The following is a 16,109-nucleotide window of genomic DNA, read 5'->3' on the forward strand; positions in this document are numbered from 1 at the left end:
AAATTTGGAAGTCAGCAAGCTGATCAAATGATTTAAATTGATTCACATTTATTAGCACCAAATAAAGGTGATATAGAATGCAGAAATTATTGACCAACACAAGGGTAAGTTAAAAATGACTACTGCTAGTACATAACATCAGTCCATATATACATGGGGGTTTTCCAAGTAAAATGTGTTTAAACATGTCACTGCAATGAGGTTCTTTCGACTTACAAAGGAGTCTGTTGGCTCAGTTACATTCAAGGCAGAGATCAGCTCAGAATGTTATGGTGACTGGTTTTTGGAATTCTAAAGGGGTAATCCCACCACTTGTCTGTCAGTTCGTCATACTTTGGTGGCTTGCATGTTGTTGTGATTCTAGAAGCTATACCATGGATAGTTTAAATATCAGCAGGGTCACCAATGGTGGTCAGGTTTCAACTGAGCTTCCAAGATGAAGACAGACTAGGATAAGGAGAGACATACTACTTCCAAATAGTTAAGTCACTGAACACCTGAGGAATAGCAGTGAGAGCTTGCTAGATAGCACCAGAATACTGAATGCTAAAACATGATGAAGAGCACCAAAGTATAGTAAGATATAGTGCCCGAAGACAACCCCCTCAGGATAGAAAGCACTCAAAATGCGACTGGGGAAGCTCTGCCTTTTCAAAGTAGAGTTGACCATGGTGACACGAATTGAGTAAAGCCTTTAGGACCTTCATTTGCTGATTGGGCACAACTCAAGATGAAGAGAAACAGCTGTAGCCATCTATTAATAATCAGAACATGGAATGTATGAAGCATGAATGTAGGAAAATTATTTGTCAAACATTAAATGGAACACCTGAATACCGAACTCCGAGCCATTAGTGAGCTAAAGTGTACTAGTAGTGGCTATTTGAATCTCACAATCACATGGTTTACAATGCTGGGAATGACAAATTGAAGAGGAATGGCATCGAATTCATCATCAGAAAGAACTATCAAGATCTATCTTGAAGTACAATGCTGTCTGTGATAGGATAAAAGTGCGCTCTTCCTTTTTGTTTTTCTAACACCAGGTCATAGCACACACTTCATTATAATACGTGACTTTGTCTTCTCAAACTAACTGTTGAAATTTTCTATTTAGCTCTTTTACCTCTTCATTTCTTCCATTTGCTTTAACATCTCTATGCTGCAAAGCAAGTTTCAGAGTCTCGTCTGACATCCATTTTTGTCTTTTCCTTCTTTCTTGTCTTCGTAATAACTTCTTGCTTTCTTCTTGTATGATGTTCTTGATGTCATCCTAGAATTCTTCAGTCTCTAGTGTCTAATACATCAAATGGGTTCCTCAGATTATCTCTAAATTCGGGTGGGATATGTTCAAGGTCCTATTTTGGCTCTTGTGAACTTGCTTTAATTTTCTTCTGCTTCATCCTGAACTTGCATATGAGCAATTCATGGTCTTTTCCACAGTCTGCCCCTAGCCTTGTTTTGTCTGCTTTTCCACTATCTCTTTTCGCAGAGGTAGTCAATTTGATTTCTGTGTATTACAACTGGTGAGGTCCAGGTGTATTGTTGTCTTTTATGTTTTTTTTAAAAAAGGTATTTGCAATGACGTCATTGGTCTTGCAAAATTCTGTTATGTGATCTCTAGCATAGTTTCTACCCCCAAGGTCATGTTTTCCAACTACTGATCCTTCCTTTTTGGTTCCAAACTTTGCATTCTAATCACCAGTAATTGTCAACACATCTTGATTGCATGTTTGGTCAATTTCAGCCTGAAGAAGTTCATAGAGGTCGCTTTGGTGGTTAGTGCCTGACCCAAAACATGGTATTTTCAATAGCCTCATATGCATGTGAAAGTTGGACAGTGTCCATTGAAGAATCGATGCATTTGAGTTATGGTGTTGGAGGAGAATATTGAAAATGCCATGGGCTGCCAAATGAACAGACAGATCAGTGATGGAAGAAGTTCAGTCAGAGCGCTCCTCGGAAGCCCAGATGACCAGACTCCATCTGTCATACTTCAGGCATATAATCAGGATGGCGCTTTCCCTGGAGAATGACATCATGTTTGTTAAAGTGTAGAACTGGAGAAATAGAGGAAGCCCCCATTCAGGTGGATTGGCACAGTGGCAACAGTACTGGTCCCAGTCATAGCCGTGATTGTGAGGTTGGTGGAGGACATGTCAGTGTTTCCTTCTGTTGTTCATAGGGGCACTATGATTCAGTACCAACTCAGTGGCAGCTAATAACAACAACAAAGGTGTAATCTTGGTAGATTTTGTCAAAGTACAAAGGACGATCACAGGAGCTTACTATGAAGAAGTGCTTAAGAAAATCGAAAACTGTTTTGGTAAGAAAACGGTCTGCAAAGTTGCACTGAAAGAAGAGTGCAGAATTCTTCAGCAAAGGGCTAGAGAAACAGAAACACCACTTTCAAAGGTGTATAGACCGAGAAAGAAGATATGTTGAGAAACAACAACTTAACATTTTGATGTTTTTTAAAATAATGTTTCTACAAAGTATAAAATACTTTTTTACTCATCCTCATATAATTCATACCACATGCAAGGAACATTTTGATGAGGAGAATTCAAAACTGATGCAATATATCTCTAGGGAACCATCAGAAATTCAGAGCCTTGGTGTGGCACCATGGGATGAGCACTGGACTGCTAACCACAAGGTTGGCGTTTGAACCTACTAGTTGCTCTTGGAAACACTATACAACATCACTATGAGTCGGAACCTACAGCACTTAGCAATAAAATAATTCAAGCCAGATTCAGTAGAGGATGGGGTATCAGAGAAATTATTGCTGATGTCAGATGAGTCTTGGCTGCGAACACAAAAGATCAGAAGAATGTTCACCTGTGTTTCTGTAACTGTATAAAAGCATTCCACTGTGTGAATTATAACAAATTAAGAATAACATTGCAAAGAATGGTAATTCCAGAACACCTTTGTGCTCATGTGGAGCCTGTACATAGACCAAGAGTCAGTTTTTCAAAGAGAACAAATGGATACTGTGTGGTTTGAAATCAGAAAAGGTACGTGTCAGGGTTGTATCACTTACCATACAACTGCTGTTGTTAGGTGTTGTTGAGTTGGGTCTGACTCATAGCAACCTTATGCACAACAGAATGAAAACTATTTGGTCCTATGCCATCCTCACAACTATCATTACACTTGAGCCCATTGCTGCTGCCACTGTGCCAATCCATCTCATTGACCCTCCACATTACCAAGCATGATGTCCTTCTACAGGAAATGCTTCTTCCTGATAACATGTCTGAAATATGAGAGATGAAGTCTCACCATCCTGGGTTCTAATGAACATTTTGGCTGAAGCTTTCCAAGATAGATCTATTTGTTCTTCTGGCAGTCCATGGTATTTTCAATGTTTTCCAACACCATAAACATAAATGTATCAATTCTATGAACTTCCTTATTCATTATCCAACTTGCACAAGCATATGAGGTTACTGAAAATGCTGTGGCTTGAGTCAGGTGCACCTTAGTCCTCAAATTAATATCTTTGTTCTTAAACAATTTAAAGAAGTTTTTTGCAGCATTCTATTTGTGTGCTGAGCAAATATTCCCAAAATCTGTGCTATATGGAGAAGAACATGGCATCAAAATTGAAGGAAGACTCATTAACCACCTCCAATATGCAAAGACTCAAACTTCCTTGCTGACAGTGAAGAGCACTTATTGATGAAGGTCAAAGACTACAGCCTTCAATACACACTAGAGTTCAATATAAACAAAACAAAAATCCTCACAACTGGACAAATAAACAACATTAATTGAGAAAATATTGACGTTTTCAAGGATTTCATTTTACTTGGATCCAAAATCAATGCCCATGAAAGCATCAACCAGGAAATCAAAAAATGTGTTGATGCTGCAAAATTTCTCTTTAAAGTGTTAAAAAGCAAAGATGTCATTTTGAAACTAAGGTGCACCAGACCCCAATCATGGTATTTTAAATTGTCTCATACACATGTGAAAGTTGGACTCAGCAATTGCACTCTGGGGCATTTACCCCAAGGAAATGAAAACTTCTGTCCACATATATGAAACTTGGATAAACAGAGATATCCTTCAACAGGAAAGAGGTCTAAACAAACTGTTGTACACCCATACCAGGGAATACTACTCAGTATTGAAAAACAATGAAAACAATGAACAGTTGATACATGTAAAGAATGAATGAATGCTACATGCAACAACTTGGATGGGTGTCAAGGACATTGTGTTGAGTGAAAAAAACTTCCTATATCAAAAGGTCACATACTGAATGGTTCCAATTGTAGAACATTCTTGAAATGACAAAATTATAGAAATGGAAAACTTAGTGATTTCCAGAGCTGTGGATTGTGGGGACAGAAGAGATGTTTGTGGTGATTAAATAGTTTTGTATCTTGGATGATATAGTGGCTACATGAATCTGAACATTTTATAAAATGTTATCACAATTATACATACACATTGTACAGAATGTCAATTCCCTGCTCTTGATTATATAAGACATAAGCATTGTGGGAGTATGATTGAAGAGTATGAGACACTTCTGTATTATCTATGCAACTTTCTGAATCTATAATTTACTTAAAAATAAAAAGTTAAAAATATAAAAATAAAGGGATGAACAAAAAATACATGTTAATAAAGATAACACGATAGAAAAAAAGATTGTTGTATACTAAAATTAGAAAAAGTAGAGCTTAAAAGCAAAAACTTTAATTAAGACTACTAAATGGAATCCTGGTATCGCATTATGGGATAAGCACTGGACTACTAACCACAGGCTGGTAGTTTAAACCTACCAGTCATTCCTTAGAAGCCCTATACAGGGTCACTATGAATCACAACTGACTCAACTGAACTTAACAACAACATTAACAATGATAATAATACCACTACTAAAATATATACTCCATAAAAGTATGTACTAGTCAGAAACCTGTTTGTCCTAGAACAATCTCAAAGTAAAATAAATAAGAGAGTCTGGAAATACTTTCATAACCTTGAGAAACAGCCCAATTATAGCAGAAGATCTTCATGCATTTCTTTTAGAATTTGACATATCAAGTCAGGTGATAGTGGATGTGTACTGTCAGGCTAAATTCAACTCATAGCAACCCTGTATTAGGTTTCTGAGGCTGTGAATGTTTGGGGGAGCAGAAAGCCTCCTCTTTTTCCCATGGAGCAGCTGGTAGATTCAAACCGCTGACCTTGCAGTTAACAGCCCAACCCATAACCCACTACACTATCGAGACTTCTTAAGATAATCATCATATCAGTAAGTTTGATTCATGAATCAAAGAAAAGAGTCAGCTACACACCTACAGAGTATGTTATCGTCTCTTACTCAATGAAACTTTTATAAAAACTAGTTATGGAGTTGATCACACAGAAAATCTCAGTGACCTTTCAGAATTAGAAATTGCATTGTCATAGTTGTAATCATTAGTCAATAAAATCTAGCACAACAAAAACATGATTAAAACACCCAGTGGAAGTTTTAAAAATAGTCTCTAAACTGTCATCTGGATAAAAGAGGAAATTACATTTAGAATTTTATAAAAATTGTCTATAATTCAATGGAAAAGATGATCTCATACTAACTTTATTCAAGGACACTATTTGGCTTACGATAGTTTTAAAAGACTAAGTACAAATAATTGACTTGACTGCAGAGTTATTTTCTGTATCTACATGAAAATGTCTGGAAGGATGCACACGAAATTCTCACAATGATCTCTATGTAAGAAGCTGGAATTGGGACTGAGAATTGAGGAAGACTTTAAACAGCAAAAATCAGAACACAAAATCAGTTGCCTGGTAGTTGACTCCTACTCAGGAGGAACACGTGTGTGAGAGCAGGACTCTGCTCTGTATGTTTTCATGGCTTGTTTTCCAAGAGATCACCAGATCTTTCTTGCTAGGCACCTCTGGGGAGATTCCAATAGCCAACCTTTCATTGAGTGGTGAGTGCTTTAACTGCCTGCACCAATCGAGCTCCAAGGAAGACTTCAGCTAAACTAAAATAGTTGACACATTACCATGAGAATATATTCATGGGTATAGTATAGCCATTATTTTTCCTAAAAAAAAATTCTATGGATTTTTTTTCTAACAAGAAATAAATTAATGAATAAATAACTAGTAAGCCCTGATGTGGTGCTGTCAGATAAGCACTGGACTGCGAACATCAAGGTTGATAGTTCAAACTCACCAGCCCCTCTTCCATGCGGGGAGGGGTACTCTACAGAGAATTCCTGTTGCCATATGGTTGACTCTGACTCACGGTGATCCCATGTGTGTCAGAGTAGAACAGTTCCACAGAGGTTTCAAGGTTGTGTAATCTTGAAGAAGCAGATCATCAGGACTTTCTTCTGAGGTGCCTCTGGATAGGTTCAAACTGCTAAGCCTTCTGTTAGCAGTCAAATACTTAACCATTGTGCCACCCAAGATCACCTATACATATGACATATGTTTACCCATATAACTTTTGCAATCTAGTTTTCCACTGAGTAGCCCTGGAGGCGTAGTGGATTATGAGCTGGGCTGCTAACGTAAAGGTCAGCAGTTTGAATCTACCAGTGGCCCCATAGAATAAAGATGAGGCTTTCTTCTCCTGCAAGGATTTACAGGTTACAACCCTGTACAGGGTTGCTATGAGTCAGAACCAGCTCAACAACACACCACCAGAACCACTATTAGATTTTAATCACTTTCTTTTTTTGTAGATATACTTAGCTCATCCTGTCTCAACTACCCCTCGAGAATCCAGAGGTTTAAGTGTTTCCAGAGTCAGCTGAGGTTCTCTATGTCCTGCCAGCTCATGCTGAGAGTCTGCAGGCATATCTTCCTTCCCTTTGATCTACAGGTTGAACAAGAGGAAATTGGATGGATGTAGTGCAGTTGTCAAAGTTCTTCCTGTGGATCCTGCTTCTCTCCTCCCTAAACCCCAGCATGCCAGCCCTGCCGCTCTAAGCTGAATGTCTCCAAGCTCCACAGGGACGTTCATCTCTTCATTTTTGTGACTCCTCACCTGACATGTTGAAGTGTGGAAATGGCTGCTTCTAACGCTGTCAGGTGCAGTTATCCAAATCTCTTTATGGCTCTGGGTCTCTATGACCCCATTTTCACACTATCCATCCCTTGGCAGATAAGTAGATATTGTATAGTTTCACTCCAAAAATAAATTAGTAAGAAGAGGCAAACACATAGGCCCAATTTACCATCTTGAACTGGAAAGTGAAATTGTAAAGCAAGAAGGGGAGACAGAAGAGACTCAACCACTGAAATAGCATGATATAAACAGAGACGTGTAGGAACTTTGGTAGCAGACACAGCAGACACAATATGTAGTAATATTAATTGAATGAACAGTTTACTTATAGTGTTTGCTATGGGTCAGAACTGACTCAACAGCACTTACCAACAACAAGAAGGACATCAGCGTTGGATTATCCTGTGTTCAAAATGTTAAAAATGCAATACAAAGGGAAAAGATTCATTGAACATAAAGGGATGAGCCATCCGTTTAGTTAACTTTTTTTTTAAGGTTTTTATTGTGAATTGAGTGAAAGTTTACAGGGCAGATCATCAGTTTTACATTCAATGCATGCTTCATTTCAATGATTATAATCCTCTCCATGTACCATGAGTTAGCAATATTTCTCTCTATTCACTTTTAGCTCTTTTTTGTTTTTTTAAACACTCAGGCATATATAATAATTTACACCACCAAAGGGCACATTCTGCAAGTCTGCCTCCTGACCACCAACTCTTAGTCCCTCTCTTCCCATGAATCCATAGTCCTCAGCTGCTCCCTCTCTCCATGTCCCCATCTCTGCCTCCATCTCTGGTGTCTATTTCTCTGGATAAGGTCCCGCATTCTGCTTGTGCTCTTCTCCCTTGATGGGAGTTTCTGGACTGTAAGATTAACTACTTCCCCATTTTTATTACAAAACTTTAACCTTTACAATTTGTGCTGCAATTTCCTCATCTGTAAAGTGGGGTAATGACCTCCCAGGATTGTGTGAGAATTGAATAAGATAGGCAAAGTGCCTGGCTGAAGTCAGTTTAATCTCTCTTCTCTTTCTGGCCTTCTTGAGATACCACTCTAGGGATTTCTGTGCTGCTGAGTCCTTGACGGCCATATGGAAACTACTGACCCCACAGAGAGATGGATGACCATCTCCAGCCTCACAGAGCTGAAGAAAACCCCCAGAGATGAAGTGCTTGACCAGAAGGAACACTTCAAACAAGCACCAAATTCCAGTAAAGCTCAACTTTAAAATAAAGTTATTAGAGCATAAATCCAAACAATCAGCTGCTTTAGAGCAAGTCAATATACTCAAAGAAGGAGCACTTGGCATTCCATGGTTCTGAGAGAGTTACAGCAGTTGGGCTGTTAGTGATTGGGAAGGGTAATAAATAGCAAAGTAAAAGGGCTCTCCCCATCTATTCTATCAGGTTAGAAGAAAGAACGAACATTTTAACAATGTTTTATGTTTTTCAGATGGTTTCAAAAATCTATAACAATGTAGTTACTGTAATGGAGACAGCCAAGTTTTCACCAGCAGCAAGTTATGCCGAAGGAGCTAAAAGTGTGACCATATGAAACTACTTGGGGACCCAAACCAGAACTCTGATCCTTAGTTGAGAGAGAACGGGTTCTCTTCAGAGTCAGGTACTCAGGATGGTGAGGGGCAGGTGAAGGAGGGTTCATATGGAGGAGTCTTGCTTCTCTCAGTGGACACAGCATCCTGGCACAGGATTATTAATATTGGGGTGAAGGAAAGGCAAAAGAAAGGTCATCCAGGGGCAATTCCTGGTGGCCATTTTTGCTACCATTGTGGGGGTTGTTGTGCTTGAACTTTGGAACATTTGCCATGATAGTTTTCATCCCTGGTCAACCATTTAATCTGTTTTAACCTGTCATCCAACCCTGAACTTTGGTCTTGGCATCCAGATGGCCCTGAACTAACCTGAGACCCAATGAATCAGAGTGACTTTTGTGCTTCCTGGTATGAACTTCCTCTTCACAGCCTTGTATTTATCCACACAAGCTGGTCATAGCTTCCCTATCCCTGACACCCAGCCTTTCCCCTAAAGTCCCAGGCATGTGACAAGGACAGAACGATACCATTTGTTTATTCACATTCTCCAGGGGAAAACATTTAAGGTGGGAGACCTAATCAGAAAAGAGATCAGAGGATGAGAGAGTTGCTTTCATTTCAGTCTAAACCATAAAGAAAGATTATCAGTACCAGAACTTTCTCTCTTATGCAGGTGCCCCATCCACAGCGTCTCTTCCCTGAGACAAAGTCATGGAGGTGGTGGTGGTGGTGGTGGTGTGCCATCGACAGGCTTGGTGGACATTCGCTGCAAGATAAAGAACTGTAGAACAATATATTTACCTAGTTATTATCTTTCTAGTCTTCATTCAATACTATTTACTTAACATCTTAGCCCTTGAGGACTAGGGAGGAATAAAAATGTATTCATCTAACAGCTATATATTGAGCACCTACTATGTGCCAGACTCTGAGCTAGGGGTTGGGGATAAGTAGGGAATAAAACCAATATGCTCCCTCCATCATGAAGCTGACATTTTTCTGCGGAAGACAGACATAGAAAACTGAGCACAAAAATAAGTAAAATGATGTACAATAGGGAAGGAACAGGGCTAAGGAGTAGACATTAACTAGGAGAGGCTACGTTTCTACTAACATCTGAAGGATACAAATATAAAGAGCCCAAATAAAGAATATAGTCAGGATGCACATTGCAAGCTTAGTGGCAAAGATCAAAGAGTAAGACGGGCTTGGTGTGCTCAGGGAATAAAAGAGGAAAAAATACTTGACCTAAGCTTCTCAATAAGGTTCCAAGAGAGACGCAAATGTATGCTCTTATTTTAGGCATTTCAAGGACTTAAATCAGGCAGAAGTGGGCTCTGACTCATGTTTAGAAGATTGTGCCAACAGTACAATAGGAAGGAGCTACCTTGAGGCATCATAGAATGAAGGGAAGATAAGCCATTGATTTGCCAGTGGGGTAGCAATGATGGTAGAGACATGTATATAAGCGTGAGGTTTATTTGGATTTGGTAATGGATTTTTTTGTGGTAAATGAATGAAAAGAAGGTGTTTGAGTTAAGGAAATGCTGGCTTCCTAAGATGAGGAATGCAGGGAGGGGGTTAGGCTGGATGGTGCTAAGGGGGATCTGGAGGCTCAGTGATGATATGAGAGCCTACAATGAAAATTATGGTGACAGACGTCCCTAGCAAGTGTGTGCCAATGCAGTGTGAACCCATGGAGTAATCTACTCGCTAGTCCACACAGTTTGTTTTCTTGTTCCTTTTCTGGTTCACCCTGATAAACAAATGATGCTTTCTGTAGTCATCAATCACTACAGCAGTGACAGTGAGCATGAGATAAGATTCTGCAAAAACGATGGCATCAACCATTCTTCCCACAGCACTCACTACTCAACTGGGTTTGATAATCCATTGTAATGGCCACACAAAACTCAGACACATACTCACAGCTGTGGGGTTTATTAGGGAAGTTAACAGTTGCAATTCAGGGTCAGAATTGCTCAGGTCACCATTGTTTCAGTTCCTGACAGCCTCTCCTCAGCCTTGCCCGCAGTCAGGTTTCTTTCTGCTAAATCAATGTTAAAAAGTTCTTTCAGGGCTGCTGCTCAATGCCTGCAGGACACACTACTCCACCATAAGCCTCTGCCTGAAGGCTCTTGGCTTTAGCTCCGTGGGTCAGCAAACAGCTCCTCTAATTAAGTGCCTGGAAGCACCCCTCTCTACAAGAAAGCCTCTTGCCCAAAGTCCCTCCATGGAATGGGAAACCCATCGCTCCATTTGGTGCTCTGGTTCTTGGTTCTGCTGATGCTGATGATTCTTAGCAACTCCTCCAGTGTCACAGTTTCCATCCTTGGGTCAAGGATTTTCAATGTGCAGGGATCTCAGGGTCCAAAAGACATGTTGTACTCCTGGTTCCGCTTCTTTGATGGCAGTGATTCTGAGATTTGCTAATTTTATACACATTAGAGTTCCAGGTTTTTATAATTATAGTTAACCGTGTTAACTGCTCACAACTGAATCATATAATACTGTCAGTATCTTCTCCCACCTTCTCTTATGAAGACCCATCAGGACAAAATTGCTGCTTTGTGGAAATTTACAAAGACTAGATTGATTTGAAGAAAAAAATATGTAATTATCTGCACTACAGGCTCCAATCCTGCTGCTCAGATATTCATCCTGGGATGATCATAGTGGTCAAGGAAAGATCAGAGGAGCAGAGATGATCTCCTTGAGAATGATGTATTTTTTCTTACTTTTCAGCAGTGAGATGCCGTTCCCCTTCCAAGTTAGTCACTTCTTCCAAGTTAGTCAATTAACAGGTCCCACTACCAGCTGCTCCGCGGGAGAAAGATGAGGCTTTCTACTCCCGTAAAGATTTACACCCTCGGAAACCCTGTACAGGGTCGCTATGGGTCGGAACCGACTCGACGGCACTTAACAACAACAACAACAACATTACAGTAGCAAGCAAGGTTGTATCATCTGCATATTTCAGGTTGCTAATAAGTCTTCCTTCATTCCTGATGCCATATTCTTCTTCATATAATCCAGTTTCTCAGATTATTTGTTCAGCATACAGACTGAATTAGTATGGTGAAAGGATACAACCCTGGCACACACCTTTCCTAATTTTAAACTACTCAGTATCACCTTGTTCTGTTTGAACAAGCCTCTTGGTCTATGTACAAGTTCCTCATGAATACAATTAAGTGTTCTGGAATATTCATTCTTTGTAATGTTATCTATAACTTGTCATGATCCACATAGTCAAAAGTCTTTACATTGTCAATAGAGCACAAGTAAACATCTGTCTGGTATTTTCTGCTTTCAGTTAAGATACATCTGACATCAACAATGATATCCCTTATTCCAAGTCCTCTTCCTTCTCTGTTGTCTACCCTTGTCTGAAAGCTCCAGTGAAATCTGTTGACCCTAACTAACCCTGCTGGTATTTGAAATACCAGTAGCATAGTTTCCAGCACCACAGTAAGTTGAAAGCCACAACAGTGTGCCAAACTGATAGACAAGGGAAGCTCCAAAGATTACAGCCGAGGAAACCCTATGGGACAATTCTACTCTGTCACATGGTGTTGCTATGAGTTAAATTTAACTTAAGGGTATCTAGCAACAACAACAACAACTTATCTTTAGTGAGGTAGAACTTTGTTTCCTGGGGCAACAGAAAAAAAATCAATGGATATTGATTTTTTGTCTTGAGTTCTTTGTTTCTCGCTGTTTCTTTTCTCTCCCCTCTCTGTGACTTTCTTTCTCTCTCTCTTCCCCCCACCCCCTCGCTCTCTCTCTCTCGCTCTCTTACACACACACAAAGACACACACTCCAAAAATGATCTCAAAAACAAGTACTTGGAAAGAACACTTGGCACTACCTCTATAGATGGTGCCACCTGCTCCATCCATAATGTGAAATATGGGACATTCTTAAAGTCTTTCATTCAGAATAAATGACTAAAGTGATGTTTATCCTGGTCAGATGATTAAAAGATTTGTGCCAGGAATATTAATATAATATTTATTTCTTTGAAAACAATTTAAAGTGAAAATAAATGGCAGTGGCAAATTATTTATTATGCATGTCCAGGAAGTAAGGGTGCACCTTCACTTGTTAGTACGCTGATGCTTGGTAGATCACATGCTGTTTTAGTCAACTATTCATTTAAAGCTAAGCTTGAAATGCTATGGAATAAAAAAGAGCAGTGAGTTATAATAGCTAATCCAGATGATGAGAAGACACAGACTCCCTATGATGGGGAGAAGCACTACACTCCATTGCAACAAATGGAAAAATACATTGGAGTCCAAACAATTACCAAAAATAATCCCAATTATGAAATAATGTGGAATTCTAGTTCTACTGTATTTTGTGTCATTTATGGTTTTATGCCTGCCAAAAGGATGATTCTGTTTGAATTGTGACCCTGAGTCTGACTGTGGGACCGGTGCTTTCCTTCAGCTTTCTTAGCCCTTGGGAGCCATACGAGGGTAAGCCAAAAAGTATTGCTACAAAGTCATAGAAAGCTTTATGAAGCAAAAACCAAAATGTGAAGCATTTGTTTCTTGATCTATTCTCCATCTGGGTCTATATAATTCTGAAGGCAGTGTCTCCATCTCGCTAACCTTTCCCTGAAGAATTCTGCATACTTTGATTTACACCACGTCAAAACAGGAGTTTTGCTATCTTGTTGTTGTTGTTAGTTGCACTGAGTGTGGCATCTTGGATAGACTCAAATCATGTTCCTTTTAAGTTTTCTTTTTTAAAATCTTTGGAAAACAAAAAGAAGTCTGAAGGGAAAGATCAGGAATGTATGGTAGATGGGGTAAGGTTTCCCAGCCAAATTCTCATAAGATAGCCCCGGCAGCCCTCAAATTTTGAGGGCAGTACATTGTCATGACAAGTGTAGTCTCATGAGGAGAAGGGGGAGGGAAATCATTGGCGCAATTTTCCTGGCCTTATACTTACCTCTGGTAGCATAGTGGTTACAAATCGGGCTGTGAAGCTTAAGGTCAGCAGTTCGAAACTACCAGCTGCTCTGCTGAGGAAGGTGAGGCTTTCTGCTCCTATAAAGATTTACAGGCTCAGAAACACTGTACAGGGTCACTGTGGGTCAGAACCAACTCCACGGCACATAACAACAGCATACTTACCAAAAGGAGCTCTGGTAGCATAGTGCTTACAAATTGGGCTGCTAATCTCAACTTCAATGCACATAACCATCAACCATCATCACAATAGAAAAAGCAAGGAAAATTTTCAATTATATGGAAACTAAATAACTCTCTGCTTAAGAACTACTAAGGAGTAGAAGAAATTGGAAATAAAAATGTAAAAGTCATTGAAATTAAACGAGAATGAAAACACAAAATACCAGTCTTTGATACACAAAAAAGCAGTGCTCAGGAGACAATTTATAGGAATAGACATAAAAAAGAAGAATCAAAATCAACACCTTTACTCATCATCTCCAGAAATCAGAAAAGAACAGCCCAAAAAGCCTACAGTCATCAGAAGAAAGGAAAGAGTAAAGATTAGGGCAGAAATAAATGAAACAGAAAAACAATAGGAAGAATCGACAAGATTAATAAAACGGACAAACCAATGGTAACTTTTAAACAAAGGAAAAGGAGAACATGCAAATCATAAGAAATAAAAAAATGAAATAGGTAATATCACAACAGAAGTAAGCAAAAAGGACAGACCCACCACTCATCTGTCTCTTTGTCATACTGTGGTGGCTCATATGTTGCTGTGATGCCGGAAGCTATGCCACCAGTATTTTAAATACCTGCAGGGTATACCAATAGTGATGGATTTCAGCTGAGCATCCAGAGTAAGACAGACAAGGAAAAAGGAGAGATGGACTACTGACTATTTAGCTACTAAGAAGCTTATTTATGAGAAGTATGGAACACTCTCAGGCAGTACCAGAATATTGAATATTGAAGCATGGTGAATAGCACAATATTACTATCAGATATAGTGCCAGAAGATGAGCCCCTCAGGTTGAAAGCCACTCAAAATATGACTGGGGGGTAGGGACAGTCTCTTCAAAGTAGAGTTTACCATGATGAAGTGAATGGAGCCCCCATTAGCTGATGGTGCACAACTCAAAATGAGGAGAAACAGCTGTAAAACTTCTTTAATAGCTGGTACATTGAATGTCCAAAGTACGAATCTAAGAAAGTTGGAAGCTGTCAAAAGTGAAACGGAATGCATACAGATATGGCATTGACTGGTATCGACCATTTTGAATCTGATAATCATATGGTTTACTATGCCAGGAATGACAAATTGAAGAGGAATGACATCATATTCATTATCAAAAAGAGCATTTCAAAATAAACCTTGAACTATAATTCTGTCTTTAATAGGATAATATCTACATGCCTACAAGGCAGACCAGTTAATCCACTATAATTCAAATTTACACACCAACCAGTAAAGCCAGTAATGATGAAATTGAAGAATTCTACCTATGTCTTCAGTCTAAAATTGATCAAGCATGCAATCAATATGTATTGATAATTACTGGTCATTGGAGTGCAAAGGTTGGAAACAAAGAGGAGCAGTAGTTGGAAAATATGGACTTGGTGATGGTAACAAAGCTGGAAATTAAATGATAGAATTTTGCATGACCAATGACTTATTCATTGCAAATACCTTTTTAACAACATACAAGAGGACTATAAACATGGACCTCCCCAGTTGAAGGACACAGAAAGAAATCAAATTGACTCCACCTGTGTGACGAGACTATGGCACTGCTCCATTGTTGTTAAGTGCTGTCAAATTGGTTCTGACTCACAGCATCCCTGAATAGCAACCCAAGGAGCAGCTGGTGAGTTTGAACCACTGGTCTTGTGGTTCAAACTGACCTTGCAGTCCAGTGCTTTGTCCCACAGCACCATTCCAGGCCTTAGGAAACACTCCATATAATCAGCTAAAACAAGGCCAGGGGCACACTGTGGAACAGACCATCATTTACTCATACGCAAGTTCAGGCTGAAGCTGAAAAAAAAAATTTTTTTTTTTTAAAGTTCATGAGAGCTCCTTTCACCAGGCCCTCAGCTTGGGTTGCCTTCCTTCCCTATGGCGGGATACCTGGCTACTGACATTGCCTTCTTGCCCCCACCAGGTGGTGGAGGGGAAGGGCGTAGAAAAGCGCGGCCAGAGCCAGGCTGGACTGACCCTCAGTCCTGGCTAAGCTTCCAAGGCACTCCCGGTGGGCCAGGAATCAGACCAGGGCTTAGAACGAGGGGTGATATGTGGGGGCATTCCCCCGTGCCCTCTCAGTATGAGTTCTATGGAGGCATGTCGTACTGTGGACCTCAGGTTGGTGTGGACCTGCTGCCCCAAGGCGGCCCAGAGACCCCTCAACCTGAGGGTGAGGCCGGGTCTAGGGTTTAGAGCAACTCCGAGGGGACCTCCCCGGAGCCCTGGCTGCCCCACTTGGTGCCGTGAAGCTGAACACGGAGAAGATGGAAGAGAACCACAAG

The sequence above is a fragment of the Chrysochloris asiatica genome, unplaced genomic scaffold (assembly GCF_000296735.1).
Source record: "Chrysochloris asiatica unplaced genomic scaffold, ChrAsi1.0 scaffold00020, whole genome shotgun sequence".
NCBI classification, from domain to species: Eukaryota; Metazoa; Chordata; class Mammalia; order Afrosoricida; family Chrysochloridae; genus Chrysochloris; species Chrysochloris asiatica.